General features: G+C 43.0%; 1 protein-coding gene across 10 annotated transcripts in view; it reads right to left on the reverse strand.

The window, feature by feature from the left end:
* The window catches only part of CTNND1 (catenin delta 1), a 66,763-nt gene extending 55,927 nt beyond the window's left edge, over positions 1 to 10,836 (reverse strand). For 4 of the 10 annotated variants that reach the window (XM_053277890.1, XM_053277907.1, XM_053277899.1 and 1 more), the window contains exon 1: positions 9,604 to 10,426. The gene's annotated coding sequence lies outside the window, so the exon portion shown is untranslated. Of the gene's footprint in view, positions 1 to 9,260; positions 9,468 to 9,603; positions 10,427 to 10,816 lie in introns of those variants that run through there. The other 6 variants (XM_053277953.1, XM_053277927.1, XM_053277962.1 and 3 more) reach the window with 4 other exon arrangements.
* Between the last annotated feature and the right edge of the window lie 9,154 nt (positions 10,837 to 19,990).

Below are 19,990 nucleotides of genomic sequence, written 5' to 3' on the forward strand. Positions count from 1 at the left end.
AAATATGGCGGCTTCCTATGTTCCTAACACTGTGTGCTTCTATGTGTAAGAATACAAGTTGTCACTACCTTGGTTCTCCAAGCAGGAGGCTGATCTTTGAGATGATCCCCACTATTACTAGGGGAAGTATCTGTTCCTCAAGACACAAACTTTCAGCACCTTTGTGACGAAAAGGACACAGAAGAATCCTCTCACCTTCCACAGGACAAACACCAACAACTTCTGCCATTTTAAGGCATTAGTTGGTTTAACAACCACCTCAGTTGCTATAAATGGAGAAGCATCTGTTAGGGAAGAGTTAAATACTGGACTAATTTCTGTTCTCAAATGTTCATAACAAGCCTTCAGTGAAAGTCCACAGTTTTACTTTCAAAAGTTCTGCTAATACACTTTAAAGTGCCAGATGCCACCGACTCTCTTGGTTAAGTCACTGAAATCTTGTTTCACTGCAAAGCAGAAAGCATTAAAGAAAAAGCAACAGTGGCATTTGGAATGGGTGTGGTGATTAAAGGGTTGTGGGGCATCACCCAATACAACATGCTGAGCACAATGTGGGAATAAATCCCTTCACCCTACTACACACCTGTGAGACATTTCACATAGCTAAAGATGAAGACTTCTTACAGCATGCACTTATGAATGCAGCACACTAATCTCTTAGCCATGCATTGCCTCTGCATTTCAACTCTCCTCCATTCAGCGCAAGGTGTTCCTCCAGTTCTTCTTGGACCAACTGAAACCCACTCCACACACCCCTGCCCCCCCCAAATAATGCTCTTAGGTGGGGAAAAGTACAAAGCCAAGAATTTTCAACTGCCACTAGCTTCAGCACCTGCAGGCTATCTCACAAAAGCAAGATCAACAAGGCTGGGGGCAGAGCTGGTCTTGTGCTAGCAAGCATGACTTGTCCCCTTTGCTAAGCAGGGTCTGCCCTGGTTTACATTTGAATGCACGACTACATGTGAGCACTGTAAGATATTCCCCTTAGGGGATGGGGCTGCTCTGGGAAGAGCATCTGCATGCTTGCATACAGAAGGTTCCAAGTTCCCTCCCTAGCATCTCCAAGATAGGGCTGAGAGAGACTCTTGCCCGTAACTTTGGAGAAGTCGCTGCAAGTCTGTGTAGACAATACTGAACAAGATGGACCAATGGTCTGACTAGGTATAAGGCAGCTTCCTATTAGGCATATGCATGAATCGACTCGGTATGTCCAGTAAAGCAATGCACCTAATCGATTTGGCATGGCCCACTGAATCATTTTGGTGGGGCAGGGAGCAGTACCTTTAAGCACAAGTAAAGCTAGTCCTTACCTGTTCCTCCTCAGCCCCACTGCATTTCCTGGTGTGGTGCTGCAGTACTCAAGTCTGTGCATGGCTGTGGCACTGCACCAAGCAGCCAGCATATGGCAGTGGGACGCACATGGCCACCGCACATGCGTGCTGGCCGTATGCGTCCTAGCACCACACGGGACGCACATGGACAGAGCCACACATGGATTTCCGAGTGGTGCAGCATAGGGATGTGTTCAGACCAGTTTGGAGGCAGGGGTTACTTTTAAGGAGCAAGGAGGGTGCCCACCCACCCCCACCACTTTCCCCAGCTAGCGCGGTCTCCAAAAAGGCTGTGGCGGGGCTGCTACGTACCTCCTTATAGCGCCGCACCAGTGTTTTTGGAGACAGCACGGGCAGGAGGGAAAGCAGTGAGGGGACGACACCCTCCCTGCTCCTTAAAAGGCAACACCTCCCCCGCCGCCTCCAGGGAGTGCACGAACCCATTTGTGCACATTCCTAGTGCAGCACTGCACCAGGAAATGCAGTAGGGAGGCGAAGGAGCAGGTAAGGACCGGCTTTACTCATGTTTTAAAAGGGTACTGCTCCCCATCAAAACGATTCATGCACATCCCTACTTCCTATTTTCCTAAGGCAAGTGCTCCTCTCCATTTTGTTCTCCAGAGCGCATATTTTAGGCTAACACACAAACACCAATGACTATTCTGATATTTTATATCTTCATCGTGATTAGCTGCCACTAATCAAGACGAACGAGCTGAATTGCAGCCAGGCAGCTTAAGCCAAGGGGCTTCTAGAAACTCTTCCATGTAGTTGGCAGAGGAAACACCCTATGTCATCCAAATGGCTTTTCAGGGCCTTTGTTGTTCAGGCAGAAGGGAAGGAAGCAAGCGTTTCCTGGTCAGACAGGAAATGACATTGTTTAGAAGCTCACAGGAAAGCCCGCTAAGCTACCTATTGAACACTAGACTTTTGCCTTAAGGGGGCAAGGGTGGCAAGATTATAGTTGGGTATAGCATTGACATCATGCTTATTCACCTAAATATCCAGTATTCCATGCAGTGGCATAACACTGCTGCGACTCTCATGCCCACCCACCCCCAAAATAGCATTGGGTGCCATTCTCCAAAGTTCCCTCTTAAGGAGAGACTTAATAGTTTTCTTCCCACCCCAATCCAGAGATACAGATACCATCAGCCGCAAACTACAACCACTGTGCTTTACAGTTACTCTTCCACTTGCATAGGTCAGTCCTCAGCCCCACTCCCTCGAGACTAGCAAGGCAAGCAAAACCCATGCTCTAAAAAGGCATTATATAGTACTATGTCCTCATTAGCTTTGAACACAATGCACTGAAGATCCCCAAATAACAAACATCTGTGGCACACTGCCTCCCTTTCCCACCAGCTCTTGTCGGTGATTCAGAGGCGAAACTCATGTTGCTACCTTATGACAATCACCACACTGACAAATCAGCCGCTTTCAGTTTTACTACAGACAAGAGTTGTGAGTTAGCTACACAAGCTTCCACCTTGCTCAAGAGATACAAGAACTGGGATGGCATTTCCTGTGTGTCACTGGCTGGTGTAGCCACTCAAGGAGGGCATCATCAATAAGCAGAAAGGAGAAATCCAAAGGAGGCAGATGGGAAACAGTTGGATTACCCAGACCATTCATTTCCACTCTCAAATGAGGGAGTGGCTCAAATAAGAAGCCGGTATCACAGCCTTCTTCCTCACTTGGACAAAATCAGCTTGATTCATACAGTAAGGCAGTGGTGGCAGCACTGCAGGCAGGGACATGTTCAGAAGCAGGTATGCACTACTTGAGAGGGCAGGGAAAGGGGCGTGCCAGCAACCTGTGGAGAGGATTGTGCTGTGTTGCCCTTCAAAGGACTGGTTTTAGCAGTGGGAGAGCAAGGAGGAAACTATCCAAGGCAGTCAACCCATTAATGTTGCAAGAGGGCTGCTGTTTAGCAAGACCTTCCCTCAGAGGGAACTGGTTTGAGGGGGCAGGGGAGGAAAACACAAGAGCTCTAAAATCAGTTCAAAGGTAGTCCATTGGTAATAGTGACACATATATAGAGGAACAGGTAGCTGTCAATGTCTGCTATAAAGTTCATTAGTTCCTGCTAACTTGGCAAACATGGTGATTCTCTTTCTTTAGCAGGGGGAGAGTAACTGGCCCTATTCACCTCCAGCACAGTACCTCCAGTGACTGTTGCTGGTGTCTATCTTATGTTTCTTTTTAGATTGTGAGCCCTTTGGGGGCAGGTAGCCATCTTATCTTATCTATTTATTTATTATTTCTCTGTGCAAACTGCCCCGAACCATTTTTTGAAGGGAGGTATAGAAATCGAAACATTAATTTAATTAATTAATTGATTGATTGATTTTTTAAAATAGCAGCATTTGTAGTTGAGAGTGGCAGTCCTTCTGAAGAGGAAGCATCAGTATTTATTTGTACCCTGCTGCACAAGTTAGTCCATTAGCAAAATTTTGCTTTGTGCATAACTGAATCTCCATAGGTCACCCATATTCTTGATTCAGGTTTGAATGCTCAGTGGTAAAGGAAGGGCGCGGGTGAATTGTAGCTTACAGGATGTTGTATCTTCCGCTATCTAGTTCTGGAGATGCGGGAAGGGAAGACAGTTGGAATAATGGCTATCGAGAACAAACCACTGCTTCTTGATTTCTCTGAAACCTAGTTTCAGGGCAAATGTCTGGGAAGTACATGTGATGTTTTGGAAACTGACTCTTTAAAGATGGTCTGAAGAATTACTGATGTATTTTCTTGCCATTAGGAAAGCAATCCCTGGTCTTCTTCCTAGCAGCAGCCTTGGCTGCTTTTGTTGCTAAATAGGAGCAAGTTCTGCGACACACCCTCCTGCAGTTTTTCAGCTTACAGCTGTTGCCAGCACCCACAATCTCCAGACAAAGCCAAATGCTGAGTGAGGTTTGCCAGGCAGTTCTAATGTGGCTGTGGCAGTCTCTACATATTAAAAGTCATCTGAGAGACAAACTCTAGCCTATCCCCATGCTACCTCTATTCAGGCTGGATGTCACTGGCTGAAGAGCAAGGGGGGACTCTAAGGCTGCCATGGCCTTCTGGTTAGTTGCATTATTTAATTGCATTAAGAACAGAGTCACACATACACGACTTAAGTGTATACCTAGAAATGTAAAGCAAGAATGATACACACATGTTCCAAAATGCACATTTCTTGCAGATATGTTCACTGACTCCATGTTAAGTGTTCATTCGGTGGGAAATCTAGGTTTGCTGGCACTGTATGTGTGAAACAAATGACGAGTTGAGGTTGCAGAACAAGGGCCCAATCTTTTTCACAGAGATGATTTTGTCTCCTTTTTACCCTAACAGATACTCTTTTTAGGGATCTGGCCTCTCATGCAGCCAAGTATACACACAAATCAGAGAGAGTCCTACCCCAAGGAGCATACAAGCTGTTTGCAAATTTCTACCTAACTTCTTAAAATCAAAAATGAACTGTAGTGTGGTAGATACAACAGGACAACCGGAAAGGAGGGGGAGGGAATGGGTGAGGCAAGGTTAAACAATGGATGAATGCAAGTACATTCTCTCCCCCAGAACTAGCTTAGCCTACTTCCTCAATGCTTTTTGAACATTGCTACCCACACTCTTTTTTTCAGTTCTTGTGGTTGCATACAGGCCACAGAATAGGAAACTCCACTAGAGGGGAAAAGCCTCCATGGGTTCTACTTCCATGAGAAGCTGTGGCCCAAATCTTGATTATTGGGTACTGGCAGCCACCAACTCTCCCCACCCCCACCCATTCTTATCTGTTAATAATAAATAATAATAATAATAATAATAATTATTATTATTATTATTATTATTATTATTATTATTATTATTTTTAAAAAAATTCAATTTCTATACCGCCCTTCCAAAAATGGCTCAGGGAGGCTTACAAAGAGATATAACAAACAGATAAGATGGCTCCCTGTCCCCAAAGGGCTCACATTCTAAAAAGAAACATAAGACACACACCAGCAACAGTCACTGGAAGTACTGTGCTGGGGGTGGATAGGGCCAGTCTCCCCCTGCTAAATAAAGAGAATCACCATGGTAAAAGGTGCCTCTTTGCCCAGTTAGCAGATAAGAATAGGACTACAGGCAGCTCATAAAGTCCCTCAATTAAGCAATATCTCAGCAAGTCCCAGAGTCATGTTTCTAAGATGAATGCATTCAATGAGTCATCACTGGTAGCTTCACCATCCCTTAACACTGGTGGCCTCTGTGACACCAAAAGATAGGCGTGTTCTATTCCAAGTCTCTAGTTGTATGTAGCATGCTGATAGACAGGACTAAGCTTACTACAATTGTAAGTTATTTGGAGGCTGTTCATTGCCTAGGCCACCACATGCATTAACTACCACCATCCATCATGGAGAAAGCCCAACAAGCCAAGGATCTTGCCGTTACCACTGCCTTCAACCTACGGTAGGATCTAAAGAATCTCACAATGTTTTTCAACTAATGTGATTTTAGTTTAGACTCGTACATTATTTCCATTGAGGAGTCTTATGACAAGAAACACAACCAAGGCTACCCAACTCACATTAAAAAAAATCATGATTCATTCACTTGGCTTTATTCGTTTGCCACTCCAAGGCAGCATACCTATCCCACTACACCTGCAAGCGATAGCTTCACTATAACTTAAACTCAGACATTCCAACTATTGATAATAGCACCTGTCCAGATAACATTCCCCAATTCACATGGGAAACAAGTGGTATGTGGACTTTTAATATATTCAATATACTTGCTAAAGAGTTTCAGTCTATATTCAAGCCCTTTGATCAGGAAGCAGACAAACTTTGGTACATTGAACGACTTATTTCCCCACATGAGTTAGAAACACAGTTGGTCTAGAGACAAAAATCTTCAAGTCAGAGGTTTCAACAAGTACAAAGTTAGGAGCACACTTCAGTTCAACCTACCTTCATTCCAGAACTTCAGAATAGCAAGAACATTTGAATCAGGCAGTGTCTCTGCACCTGAGATTTTCATACTATGCAACTAGTCACATATCCAGAACAGCTGACTACAAGTCTCCAAATACGTCACTTCCTTTCTCTTACCCACTTTAGATATGACTGCACAACTGCAACAGAAACCCAGCCGGATTTGAACCATTTCTCTCATACAAGGGAGAAGTGCTAGTAGTAGGGGAAAAGCCTAGGGATGTGCATGGAACCAGCGGGGGCCGCTTCAAAGGTGGGGGGGCACAACTTTAAGGGTGAGGGAAGGGGCACATACTGCCCCCAGCCGCATTTTCTTCACCAGCGCTCACTTAAAATCTGGTCCGGCTGTGCGGCAGCATACTCGCTGCCTGCTCCTCGGACCAGAAGTAACCTGTGTGCGCATGTATGTCCAACATGCGCACAAGTTCAAGGAGCAGACGAGGCGGCAGGGAGGTATGCTGCCTCCCCGCCGGACCAGGTTTTAAATGTATGCCGGTGGAGGAAACACAGCAGGGTGAGGTATGTGCACCCACCCCCGCCTTCGAACCTCCGGAACTGCCAGGTGTTCAAACCTGTTCAGAGGCCCATAAAAGGGCCTCCAAACAGGTTCGTGCACATCCCTAGAAAAGCGCTATCCAGAGATGGTGCAAGGACAGAGACCAAGTTCTGTCACTTCAGGATACATCTGTTCTGCTTTGTATCACAAGGCATCTCTCATATGTCCAGCCTTGCTGTTTCCCCACAATCCTGACAGAAACCAATCCCTAGTTCATTCCAGATTGCTGCAGTGGTCTGGTGACACATATGCAGCCTGTAAAAAAAACCACCAGCACAACAACAGGCCATGAGAGACCAGGTTTGTGCTCCAAAATTTCAGTCATCTTCGGTCCCTTTAGGGAGAGCTTAGGGTGGCAAGTGTGAGGTTATTCTTTTTTATCCCCACACAAACCCTGTAATACAGCTTCAGCCAGGAGGTTCTCAAACTTGGGTCCCCACAGGTTGCGACAACAACAGTCAGATGGAGGTAGTAGTCCAACATGTAGGAACCCAAACCTGCGAACTCTTGGCCTAAGCAGAAACCAAGCCAAGCCAACTAAGCCAAATGAGGAGTTTTACCCAGGCCTACTTAATCCAACACTATGTCCATAACAATACACCAGCTCTACGAGTTCTCAAGTCCAGGTAAGAGCACTGAAGGGGAGAACTGCAGCTCTTACAACCACCTTTCCACCAGACTTTGGTTCTCTTTAAAATGGAGGCAAGGGAAATCCCCTCGGTATGTGCACAACCTAGCACCCTGCCCCACCCTGAAGTGCAAACACTGTCCCTCCCCTAAGCCGTACTTTTCTTTCATTAAAGCAGCCACCCCATCAGAAGCAAGAGCACCAGACTATTCAATGAGTCTCCTTTATCACCAGCCACCCTTCAGTTCAACTTTTTCTCCAAAGCATTTAAGTTTTGGACTAAAAGGATCAGAGGCTCCCAGGCACTCCTTTTATCCACCACTCCAGGAAATGCACATTCAGGCTAAGTGGCACAGTTAACATAACAAAAGGAGGCAGATGAGAAGTAGGCAATGCTTACTAGAACCCCTAAGCTACTTGCCTTCTAATATTAAGGCATTGATCTGTGGGTCTCAAGGGAAGAAGAGGGCGACTGTGTACACTGCCAATCTCATGTTCTCTTTGTGCTGGAGGTGGATACGAGTTCTTCTATTACATGCATTTGTTCACACTGGCAGAAACCCAGGATTTCTAGCATTTAATGGTGCTATATGGCGACTGCTGAACCCATAAACCATTCTGCGTTGCTATTAGACCCAAGACAGCCAGCCCCTCCCTGCTCCTTTTTGAAGTGCCTTTGTGTCCTGCCTCCAGAGAGAATAAGCTCTCTTATGGGTTTGGTGGCCAAGAAAGGTTACTACTGTAATTCCACAGAATTATGTACCCCAGAGGACCTGGGCAAGAACAACAGAGAAACAAAATGGCTCAGAACAAGACCATATGGAACATCAACCTGCTACTCTAACAGCAGTATTATTAATCTTCCTTTTGCTATTCACCCCCACCGGCCATATATAGACTATAAAATACATTTTAGAATCTTTGTCCAACATGTACACGTTTCTCCATCTGCGAGAGAGTCCACATGAACTTCTGCTATTGGCAAAAGTCAAACAAGAACACACTATTCAGCGGAAAGAATAACTTTAATGCTTATAATATAAGAGTGTACATAACGGGCCATCAGTACATAAGTACTTTACAGAGTTGCATGGACTGATCCCTGCCCCAAGGAACTTGCAAACTAAAATTCAACAATGAAGGCAAAGCCGTAGGAAAACAACGGAGGCTGAAGGAATGTGAGGGATAACATCATGGGACAAATTAGCAGTTGTCATGCAAGGTTCTTTATCGCGAGTCCAGTCAGCCTACAGGGCAGGACTGTTGATGTTAACAGTACTTCCAACAGGAGAAGAAACCCCTACAACTAGGATTTAAGAGTACGAGCAGAAGAGGAGCTCTGGATTAAGAGACAGCACCCGCTGATTTCAAGAGCAGCCCTGCTTTTGAAGAGACTCCCCAAATTATTAAACGACGAGAGTGTGAGGGCTGTGAAAACGAGAGTTCGCAAGAGTTCACAAGTGAAGCATATTCGCCCGTCAAAATTCTTTCTGCGTTTTTGAACTCGCAATGCTGCAATTCAAAACACTGCTTTCGAACACCAAACACTAACCCGAAGCAAATAACGCGAGCTACTCAGACTTTAACCTCCCAGTGCTAAATCCTAAAAAGTTCCCCTCCTTCCAAACTAGATCTCCGGCCGAACCCACTTTTTAAGACGAGCTCTTACATTATTCCGCCCCCAAAGAGGAAAGATTTTGACTCACTATGGAGTCTACTTCGAAATGGGAGCTCAGCAACCAGAGCAGGAGGCGGCGGCCCCCACCCAAACGCACCTGGGAAAAGCAAAATGGGATCCACCCAGTACTGTGCCCTTTGGAGCCTGCTTGACAAGAGAGCTGCTAGCGAGAGCCCTCTCCACACTCAAAATCAGATCTTCTCTTTCTTTACAGGAAGAGTACTTTTTAGAACAGCGAAATCAAAGCCACTTCCCCAGGAACTCGTTCACATTCCTCTTCGATCTCCACAAGAAAGGAAGGGGGAGGGGACGCTCAGGGAAGCACCGGACAGCAACTAACAGGAGACATTCCAAATGCAGACGACCCTGCCATACAAATTAATTAGTGGGAGGAAGAAGGAAGAGAATCTGCAATTATTTTAAAGCCTTCGTAACCTTACCTTTGTATTTTTCCTCCTCCTCTCCTTGTTTTTTCTCCGGGAACTGTGCAGTCCCTTTCACGGATGCTAACCTAGGCAAGTTTTGTTTCTCCTCTTTGAAGGTTTAGGAGAAACGAGAAATGAGGCAGGATATGTTTAATCAGAGAGTTGCCGATGCAGCTCTTTCTCTGTTTCCCCCCCTTTAACCATTCAGGTTGGCAACTTCGAATAAAAGACTGGACAAGACTAAACGCCTTTTTGTTCCTCTGCAAATGCAAAAAAAAAAAAAAAAAAAAACCATAAAGGGGGGAAAGCGTGCAGTTTCCTAACAAAGAGCTAAAGAATGTAAGACTGGAATCTTGTCAGTGTGAGCTTTTAAAAAAAACAAAACCAAAACGACGAAGAAAGCGAAACGGCGAGTCACTCCTCCACCTCTTTTTCCTGCGGGACCTTTCCTTGGCTTCTTTTCCCCCTTGCTCAGCTCCAACACCTAAAATGGAAGTTGCACCCAGCCAAAGGCAAAGCAGGCTGGGTGGTGACAAACTGTACGCTCCAGCCCAAGTGATGTCAGCGTTTCCACGGCTCCAATGGGAGGTAGGTATCAATCAGGGAGTCAACGGTATCCAATAGGAAACTGCATTGTAGAATTTTTTTTTTTAATACAGACAAAAAAGAAAGGGAAAAACACATAAAAGAGGAAACACAGGCAAAGATAACTTTTAAAATCATAAACGGGAGAACAAAAGCAGCCTTCAGCTGAAAGCCCACTCAAGCGTAATCTATTTCTCGCTTTATTGCAAGATGTGCTCAGATTCCGACTGCAAGTAGTAGAACTCCCAATGATTTCAGTAGGGATGATTCAGGGCCTCCAAGCTTTATTTATCTATGTTTTCTGTCTGTCTACATTCTAGACAATCGTAGATTTATAGCCCGATTCCGTGCACGCTAGCTCAGAAGTAAGACCCACCGAGTTAAAAGGGATTTGCTCCGTGGTAAGAGTTGCAACTGCTGCGCACAATTTTAAGCATATTTCCTGAGAAGTCAGACCCACTGAGTTCAATGGAATTTTCTCCATTGCAAGTTGTTTAGCATTGCAATCTCTTACATTTCATTTGTTAAACTGTGGGGGTTTTCTTTCTCTTTGCGTGCAAGCACTCTGGCTCAGGCAGGGAGGAAAGAGAGGGAGCACTGCCCATGAGCAAAACAATGTGAGGAATATGATTTTAGAACCTACCTTTATATTAGGCTCCTTTTTAAATAGACAAGGCCACGTTAATACGATTTGCAGTCAAAGTCTTGACTACGGGAACTTGGGCGCTTTGTTTAATTGCCATCACCTGACAGGCTTTATTTTGCATGCAAATGAGAAAATGAATTCAAGTCTACAGTGAATAAGGAGTGTACCTCTCCTTCTCGCTCCATCCCACTAAAGGGGAAAAACAACTTTTCTTTGTCTGGTTACACAAATTATTTCAAATTTGCACAATACCTGTTTTGATTCCCCCCGCCCCTTTAATTTTGCTTTCAAAGCTGCAAACCTAAATGTACATGGAGATCTACTCTATGCATGAAATTAGACAATCTCATGAAGTTCAGTAGGGCTTACTTTTAAATATTTAGTTTTGATTTTAATTGTTTTGTTTTGTTTTGATGTAAACCACCCTGAGCCATTTTGGAAGGGCAGTAAATAATACTCAATTAAATAATAAATAAATAATCAAGTAAATAATAAGCAAGTAGTAAATAGGCAGTAAATAATAATAGTAGTAGTAAATAATAATAATAATAGTAAATAATAGTAAATAGTAGTAAGTAAATAATAATAGTAGTAGTAAATAGGCAGTAAATAATAATCAAGTAAATAATAAATAAATAAATATCTGTGCAGAACTGTAGACCTACAGTACTTGGAAACACATTCCAGTGAAGTTAATGGATTTGCTCAGATAGGAATATTTTGCAGGATGGGAAAAGAAACAGGGTAAAAACCTATTGCAACTCAATATATGAATTTCTTAACTTGCATGGTCAGGAAGATTGCTTTATCTACAGCTTATTAAGCTGTTGTAAATCATCAGTGATCACTGCATTTAAATATTGCATAAACATAGTTTCAGATTGTACTTCATAAGCCTTTGACCCACTGCTTAGGTTTTTCCCTTTCTTACTCTGTCCTCACATATATTTTATATATAGGTGCAGTTTTTTAAGTGGCTAATAAGTAGATACATTGGATATAGTTACTGTCCCCCCTCCCTACAATGAGAAAGAATTGCTGTTTATCACATTTAAAATTAAACTGAGTTTGCATCAGACACATAACTGTTACAGAGCAAAACAAATATTTTATAAAATCAAAGGAGTTCTTCCAACATAGTTTTCTTAGGCTTCCCTATACTTAGTGTACAATGCCACGCCTTTTCCTGGTGCAAACTCAGCAATTCTTAATACTGATTAGTTCCCATTATTATCAAGTTTGCCACCTGGTCACAATTTGCCACCTGGTCACAAAATTGTGACCAGTTTGCCACCTGGTCACAATTTAACAGGCCAGGAAAGCAGTAAGTTGTTGGAATTGGAGCATGCAAAATCAGAAAAATGCCAGTGGAATCATATGAATTATTATGGTGGGTGCACGAACTGTCAAAGACGTATACAATGTCATCACATTATTATTTACATTTATATCCCGCTCTTCCTCCAAGGAGCCCAGAGTACTACATACTTGAGTTTCTCTTTCACAACAACCCTGTGAAGTAGGTTAGGCTGAGAGAGAAGTGACTGGCCCAGAGTCACCCAGCTAGTTTTATGGCTGAATGGGGATTTGAACTCGGGTCTCCCCGGTCCTAGTCCAGCACTCTAACCACTACACCACACTGGCTCTCACTGGGTGGTTGTTGTGTTTGCTATGTAATGAACATGCAGGCATGTGCTGTGAATTGTCATCTAATGTGCTGCCTTATGGAGATGTGCGCCCTTAATAAGAGGGAGGCAGAGGTGTGCCATATTTCAGGAGGCATTCTTCACAATTCCACATGTGTTATTGGTCTTCCAGGCACTGCTATGCAGTGTGTGCACATATCAGGTAGCTCAAAGCAGCAGAATCTAAGTCTGTCCCCTGTTTGGCATTTCCTCCCATGCCAATGAGGCAGCTGTAAGATCACCAACATTATCTTAGGCAGCCAGGCTGAGAGTGGGATGCAGGATACTAGCTTTTCAGGCTGCAAGCACTTAACTAGGGAGTAAGCCCCATTGAACACAATTGAAATTACTTACTTCCAAGTAAACATTCATATGATTGTGATGCATGGCACAGCCAGACAATGAAGAATGTTCCCTTCACAAAGGAAAGACACAATATTTGTTCAGAGGTGCTTTGACATTCAGTGTTTTGTTTTGTTTTTAATTGCTCTCTTTAGGGAGTTGAAAGGAACCCTGCACATGCTCAGAGACACCCAAACCAAAGTGCCAGCATTTTTAGGGATTGCAATAGTAATTATTACATATGAACACACTTCAGACACCTTATTGACACAAAGTCTGGGTGGCTAAAGAGTGATTCAAAAGAGGATTTGTTCCACCATTCCAATGCAAATGTGTAGTACACACCTAGAATTCCAGTGCATGAATATGAGTAGAATTTATATTACCAAGTGTCAGAACTAGAAGATGGTCCTTATTCCAGTTTGATTAAATTAAATTAAATGTGGATGAGGCTGCAACATGGAAAATTTGGTACTTTCCAGTATATTGTCCAATTAGTGCCCAAAGCCTTTTTCATTATCTGATCACCTGTTCAATTTATCCCTATGAAGTGAGAAAGGAGCATCTGGAGATCACCAATATGACTTGTAATGTAGCCTAGGCATAAACATTACAAGAATTTAACCAAAGAAATTTCTAAATGGATGAAACCAAATCAGCTGCAACTCTCAAGGGATCTCATATTTATTTAGTTTAAAATAATTAAGCTATATGGTTACTTAAGTAATTTGAAGATGGGAAATTGTTTATACAGTATCAACTACAGGACAGTGAACTGATTCTACATTATCAGCCATTTAAAAACTGCACCTACATGGTTGTTCAGACACAGTATGCTACTGAATATCAAGTGCTGAGGAAGAACCATGGGAAAGGGTTGACACCTTCAAGCCCTGCTGATGGGCTTCCCAGACTCCTCCGATTGACCACTGTGCGCATTTAGGATGTTGGCCCGGATGGACCTTGGTTCTGATCCACTAGAACTCTTCTTTCCTGTTAGGCCAGGCTTCCTCACCTTGGGTCCCCAGAGGTTTGACTACAGCTCCCATCACCCCACCCACAATAGCCTTCAGCTGTTACTTCTGGGAACGATGGGAGCTATACTCAAGTGACCCAAGTTTGGAAATCCCTGTCCTATGCAGCTAGATAGTTCTTTACAGTTACCAATACAGCTGCCTGCACAGAAGAGGAAAACTTCTTTGAGTTTCAGTTTGGTCTGTCTGGTTTCATTTATTTTTCTGTTTGAAGGTGGGTGGGAGGAATCCTCAATATTATTAATGTATTTAATTGTACTAAATTCTGATAAGTTTTTCACATATTTTTTCTTTTCTAATTTGTTTTATTTAATATCAGTAATGTAATTCTGCTATTTCCTGCAATAACATGCATAAATCTAATTTGTTTACATTGTTTACAGATATTGTTATGGCAGCCTTGTGTGGGTCACGTCACCTGTAAGCAAAGCACTTACTTGATAGATGCAAAATGAGAAACTCAGGCAGCAATATTACTTTCAGGATAAGAATGATATTGGTGGGACACTGTCTTCAGTGGTGACTTGGCTTATGTTTGTAGAAGGAAGCAGTCACATAAAAGGGGGGACAGTGGAGCTTGGTGCTGATGATGGAGAAATATAATATTGCAGGACAAGAATGTGACAACCTTAATTAAAGCTTTGGTTTAATTCAGTCAACCAACCAGCCTTATCTGCTTCATGCAGATAAGACAAATAGAAAATATCACAAATACAAAATGGCTAACTTGTGCTCTTTCTAAACAAATCTATTTGCATATAATAAATGCCCTTGTAAATCGTAACCATAAAACATAAATGCTCTAGGTTCATATATTATCCTGAAATTTCTCTTGGTGACACCTACAACTAATAATACAACTCATTAATATATTCTTGGCATTATTGCGATGTGTCCAGTTTTGATTTTAATTGCTGCTTATGGACATTTGCCAGACATGCAAAAGTAGATAGCAATGTATTTTCATTATTGACCTTGGCTTCCAATCAGCCAGCTTTCTAGCAAGACTGGAAAGGAGTCTATCTTTTACTGTGTGGGAGAATTCCACTTATTCCTTTATGACTCTATTAATCTGTTTATCAAAATAACACACTTGCAGATAATGCTATATCTTTTCAGTGCACCCAGCACCATAGGAGCAACAACAAAAAAGTGTTTGGATGCAAAACCTTTTATCTGCATTCAATATCGTAACCAAAACAAAACAGCTCTTAAATTAACTAGCTGGCATCTTGACTAAATTACTCAATAGTGTTACTCAGGAGTTGCTCTAAAGTACTACTACATTTCAATGGAACTTCCTCTAGCAAATTTTGTCAGGATGTCAGCCACTGGCAACAATATACCTCTGCATGGAAAATGAATTTGTCTCATTCCCTGTGCTACATTAAGGTGATTAAAAATTCCCAACAGATAAGTACATCACGGTGGATATTTACTTTATCACACAACAAGGAAGCAAAAAATGAAAAGACTGCCAACTAGCTCAGCCCAAGAAACAGAATTATTGTACTATATTTGACAGAGATCAGACCTGAGTTTTGGTACAATTTGTCACATATCTTTTTCACAGACCCTGCTCCTATCCCTTTAATGGCAGCCTGGCACACAGAAATTTAGTAGGTCAAGATTTAGCTTGGAACACGCACAACTTCACTGGTGTCCCTAAAAAGCACTGTTGCCCTGAACAACTGCTTGGGTCGCTTATGCAGTCAGGCTAGTTGTGAATGAAGGGGAAATCCAAACCCCTGGGCATCTTTCCAATCTTTCCATAATAAGAAGATGATGGATATAAAAATATTATGTAAGCTACTTTGCATTACTAGTTCTTGTGTTGCATTCAGCTGTGCTGGAAACCGTTATTCAGCATTAACGAGAATGTGTGCACACTTTCAATGAAAGGCTGACTCATTCTAAATCTAGCTTTATATATCACTGTTCAGATTCTAAACAACATGTAAAAAATTTATTCTTGTTTGAAACTTCTAACTGCTGTGTTCTGTGGTGGCTTGGCCATGAGGAAAAATACATGCTGTACATGCTCAGAGGCATTATTCTATTAATTATTAACTATAATCTTTTCTCAACATATGCTGGACATTGGTCAGATATGGTAGAAATAAATTTCTCCAACTTTATTGATGTTCGTCTTTTGTGGGACCAAGAAACATCCTACTATGGTGACATAACTGAAGCATAATGACTGTTTGTGTTTGGGCAGAAAGATCGAAATGTCTACTTCTTTTATTATTCCATTATTTACATATAAACTTAGTTGCAGACATTAAAAAAAAGTATTATCTTCATGCTGGCATATTTTTATATTTGTAAGATATTGGTATTTTAATCACTTTTTCATTTCTATGTTTTCATATGTGAGAGACATTGCTATATCTATTGCTGATTTTTTTCTTATTGTCTACAAATTTATCTAGTTTGTTCTAATATTCTGCTTTGTCTGTATTTACATATTTGTAACTGATGACGCAGCGGGGAAATTACTTGCCTTTCAAGCATGAGGTTGCCGGTTCGAATCCCCGCTGGTATGTTTCCCAGATGAAACACCTATATTGGGCAGCAGCGATATAGAGAGGTGCTGAAAGGCATCATCTCATACTGTCTGGGAGATGGTCATGAAAACCTCCTACCAAAGAAAAACACAGGGCTCTGTGGTCGCCAGGAGTCAACACCAACTCGACAGCATACCTTACCTATTATAGATAGTGAAGTTGGCATGTTCTTGAGATTGGATCAGGAGTGTACTTGTAATATGGACTGGGTTCAGTAGAACAGAGTCCATCTTTTACTGCTAGCTGCAGAATACAAATAATCAGAATTCTACAGACTGTTGCTTTCAGCAGTCATATGGATTTATGGTTTCCTTCTAGTCGCATTTTGAGTGTGATTTTTATTATCCACATACTCCATGGTTGATATTGGGCATTCAGAATAAAAACTGGCTACAGTTAAAGTTGCAGTGGCTAAAAAGACATTTTGACCAAGTAGTCACATGGTAAGCCTGTCATCTGTAGACTCTGTCCATGCCAAGGTCAGTGTTTCCACAACAAATGGAAGTACAGAACTGCAGCGATCTGGTGAAATTCACTTCACTACATGGCTAGATGATGAAGATTAGCTTTCCATATTTCTTGATGCTGTGCACACACCCCACTCACCAGTGGTCCTCCACATGCTGAATAATCAATAGTTGCTCTCTATCCTGTAATACATTCACACTGACCAGTTCATAACTTTTCACATGCTACGGTCTGGGGGTTATTTTAGCAGAATTTACATTACTTGACTTGGCTACCCATTTACTGCTGTATCAGACCCATATAACTGTTATGAAGCAGAAACTGGCCATGACAGCACAATTTACATTTCTGTTTTTATGAAAACCATGAAACTGTTTAGTAACCTCAAATAGCCTTAAAGAATTAGGCCCAACAGGACAGGCAACAATGCCTGCATTCCGTGCCTCAAGGGTGACGAGTATTGAATAAGGATATGCGCCACCTGTTGGAGTGTGTGTTCCATTTCAGCACATGGATTTTCCTTCCTTGGGTATCAAACCTATCCTTAACTTTTGGAACTGGTGCATGGCTCAACTAAAACTCCTGGAATATTCAGAATGTCTGCTTTAGTCCAAATATGTCAAGTCAGATATGCAATCAGATTTTCTGCAAACACCTAGAATAGACACAGTAGAAATACAAGAGATGTAGACTGAACACTCTTCTCTGGCAAGAGCAAAGAAGGACTTTTGCAGATACTGTATTTATCCATTTACTTAAACTTGGAGGGCCAACTGAGGAAAAAAACATGGCATAACCCATTCTTGGGTCTTTCCTGTGCAGAAAACAATAGAAAAAGATAAAGGTTTCCGTAGCATGGAGTTAGGTGATTTACAAAACTATCAATGCAATTAACATATATTTTTAAAAAAGGGAAAAAACACAAGTTAAAATCCAGCAAGATGAAATAATTATTTTGTGTTTTATTATTATTTATTTAAGTTTATATCCCACTTTCCCTCCAAGGAGCCCAGAACAGTGTACATGGTTCTCACAAGAACCCTGTGAGGTAGATTAAGCTGAGAGACAAGTAACTGGCCTAGAGTCACCCAGTGAGTGTCATGGCCGAATGGGGATTTGAACATGTTTCTCCCCAATCCAACACTTTAACAACTACATAGTTACAAACTGAACAAATGGCAACCCTAAATATATCTGTATAGCATGGTTAATTTACATTTAATTTACAGTTGACATCATTCTGATTTCTTCCCCTACATTTGCTTCTAGCTAATTTGTACTCCATTATGTTCAGCATGTGTTCTAGCAGTTGTTCTCCTGGAGAACTGAGACTTGCAAGCACAGCAATCAGAATCAGCTCTGGCCTGGCTGAAGCATCCCAGCTATAACCAGCTCTACGGTATTCCCAGGAAGAAGCTGTCAAGGGAAAGTGATAGTGTTGGTTGCCGGGCTCTCTGTCAAGAATAAGAGCTGGGGACAAATTAATTTATTTATTACATTTCTATCCTGCCTGATAGAGAAATCTCTAGGTGGTGTACAAATTAAAACATAATATAAAATACTAGTATTTTTAAGCCCGTTATAATAACGGGCGCTAGCTTTCTTTTCCCCCTTTAAGCTTTCTTCATATCTATTGTTTTGTGTGTGTGTGTGTGTGTGTACCTGTCTCTCTTCCTTTGTTTCCTTTCCTTTTCTTGCCTTTCCTTTTCCTTCTTTCCTTTTTTTTAAAAAATATGTTTTATTCTCTATGTTATCTTTCTCTCTCTTCTTTTTATAATGGGCGTGTTTTTTTGGGTTTTGTGTGTGTGTGTGTTTTCCTTTTTCTCTTTTCCTATCTTTTGTTTTTCTCCCTTTTTTCTTCATTTTTACCTCTCTTCTTTTCCCTTCCTCTCTCTTTGTTTATTTTGTTTTTTTCTTTCCTGTCTCTCTCTTCTCTCTTTTTCCTTCTTTATTACTTTTCTTTTATTGTTCTGTCTCCCTCCCTCATTCCTTGTTTTGTCTTTTGTTGTCTGTTTTTCTTTTTGTCTGTCTGTCTTTCTCTGTCTCTCTTTCTCTTTGTCTTTGTTTTCCTCTACCCTGTTCTAATTTTCCATTCCCTCTTTGTTTGTTTTTTCCTCTCCCCTCTCCCTTGTCCCTCTGTCACGACGGTAGATTGTCACGGGCTGCGGCTCCGCAGCATCCCCAAGAACATCCCGAGGAGCGCATAACGGCTGTTAGTGCCACTGCGGGGCGGAGGGGAGGGATGCGCTGCGGCGGGTCCCGGGCTCTCAGCTGCCCTTGTGCGCCTCAAGAGGCTTTTGGGGAGGGGGGACGTTTGTTCTCGGACATTTGTTCTCTTTGTTCTTTACTCGTAGCTCTCTTTCTTTCTCCTTTCAGCGGGTCCAGGCCCGCTGTTTCTGCTTTCCCTGAGGCCGGACAGAGAGTGCCGCCCCCGCCGGCCATTGTGCTGCCCGACCCCGCCGTATCTCCCTTCCTTGCGGCCGGTCCCTTTGCCGCCGCCTCTGCTGTCTTTGGCGGGCGGGCCAGACCCGGCCCGCCTCTCTCTTAGCTCTCTTTTTTTTCTCCTTTCAGTGGGTCCGGGCCCACTGTTTCTGCTTTCCCTGCGGCCGGACGGAGAGTGCCGCCCCCGCCGGCCATTGTGCCGCCCGACCCCGCCGTATCTCCCTTCCTTGCAGCTGGTCCCTTTGCCGCCGCCTCTGCCGTCTTTGGCGGGCGGGCTAGACCCGGCCCGCCTCTCAGATCTCCGCGGCTGGCCTGGACCCGCCGCCTCTGCCTCCCTGCGGCTGTCCCCGTCCCCGGTCTCCGTCTCCCCGGCCCGGTCTCTGTCTTCTCTGGCCAAGGCGGCGGCTCTGCCGCCACCTCGGCCAAATTTCCCCACCGCCTCTTCCCTGGCTTCTTCACGGCGGCCGCTTCTGGCTGCCCAACATGGCCGCCTGGTGCTGGCGGTCATGTCTCCCTCGGTCTGTTCTGGGCATGCACTCCGCGCATGCCCAGAACGGCCGAGGGAGGCACGGACACATGCCTGGGTGTCCACGGACGGACACCAAGGCTTTTATTATAGAGGATAAAACA

The sequence above is a fragment of the Hemicordylus capensis genome, chromosome 1 (genome assembly GCF_027244095.1).
Source record: "Hemicordylus capensis ecotype Gifberg chromosome 1, rHemCap1.1.pri, whole genome shotgun sequence".
NCBI lineage: Eukaryota > Metazoa > Chordata > Lepidosauria > Squamata > Cordylidae > Hemicordylus > Hemicordylus capensis.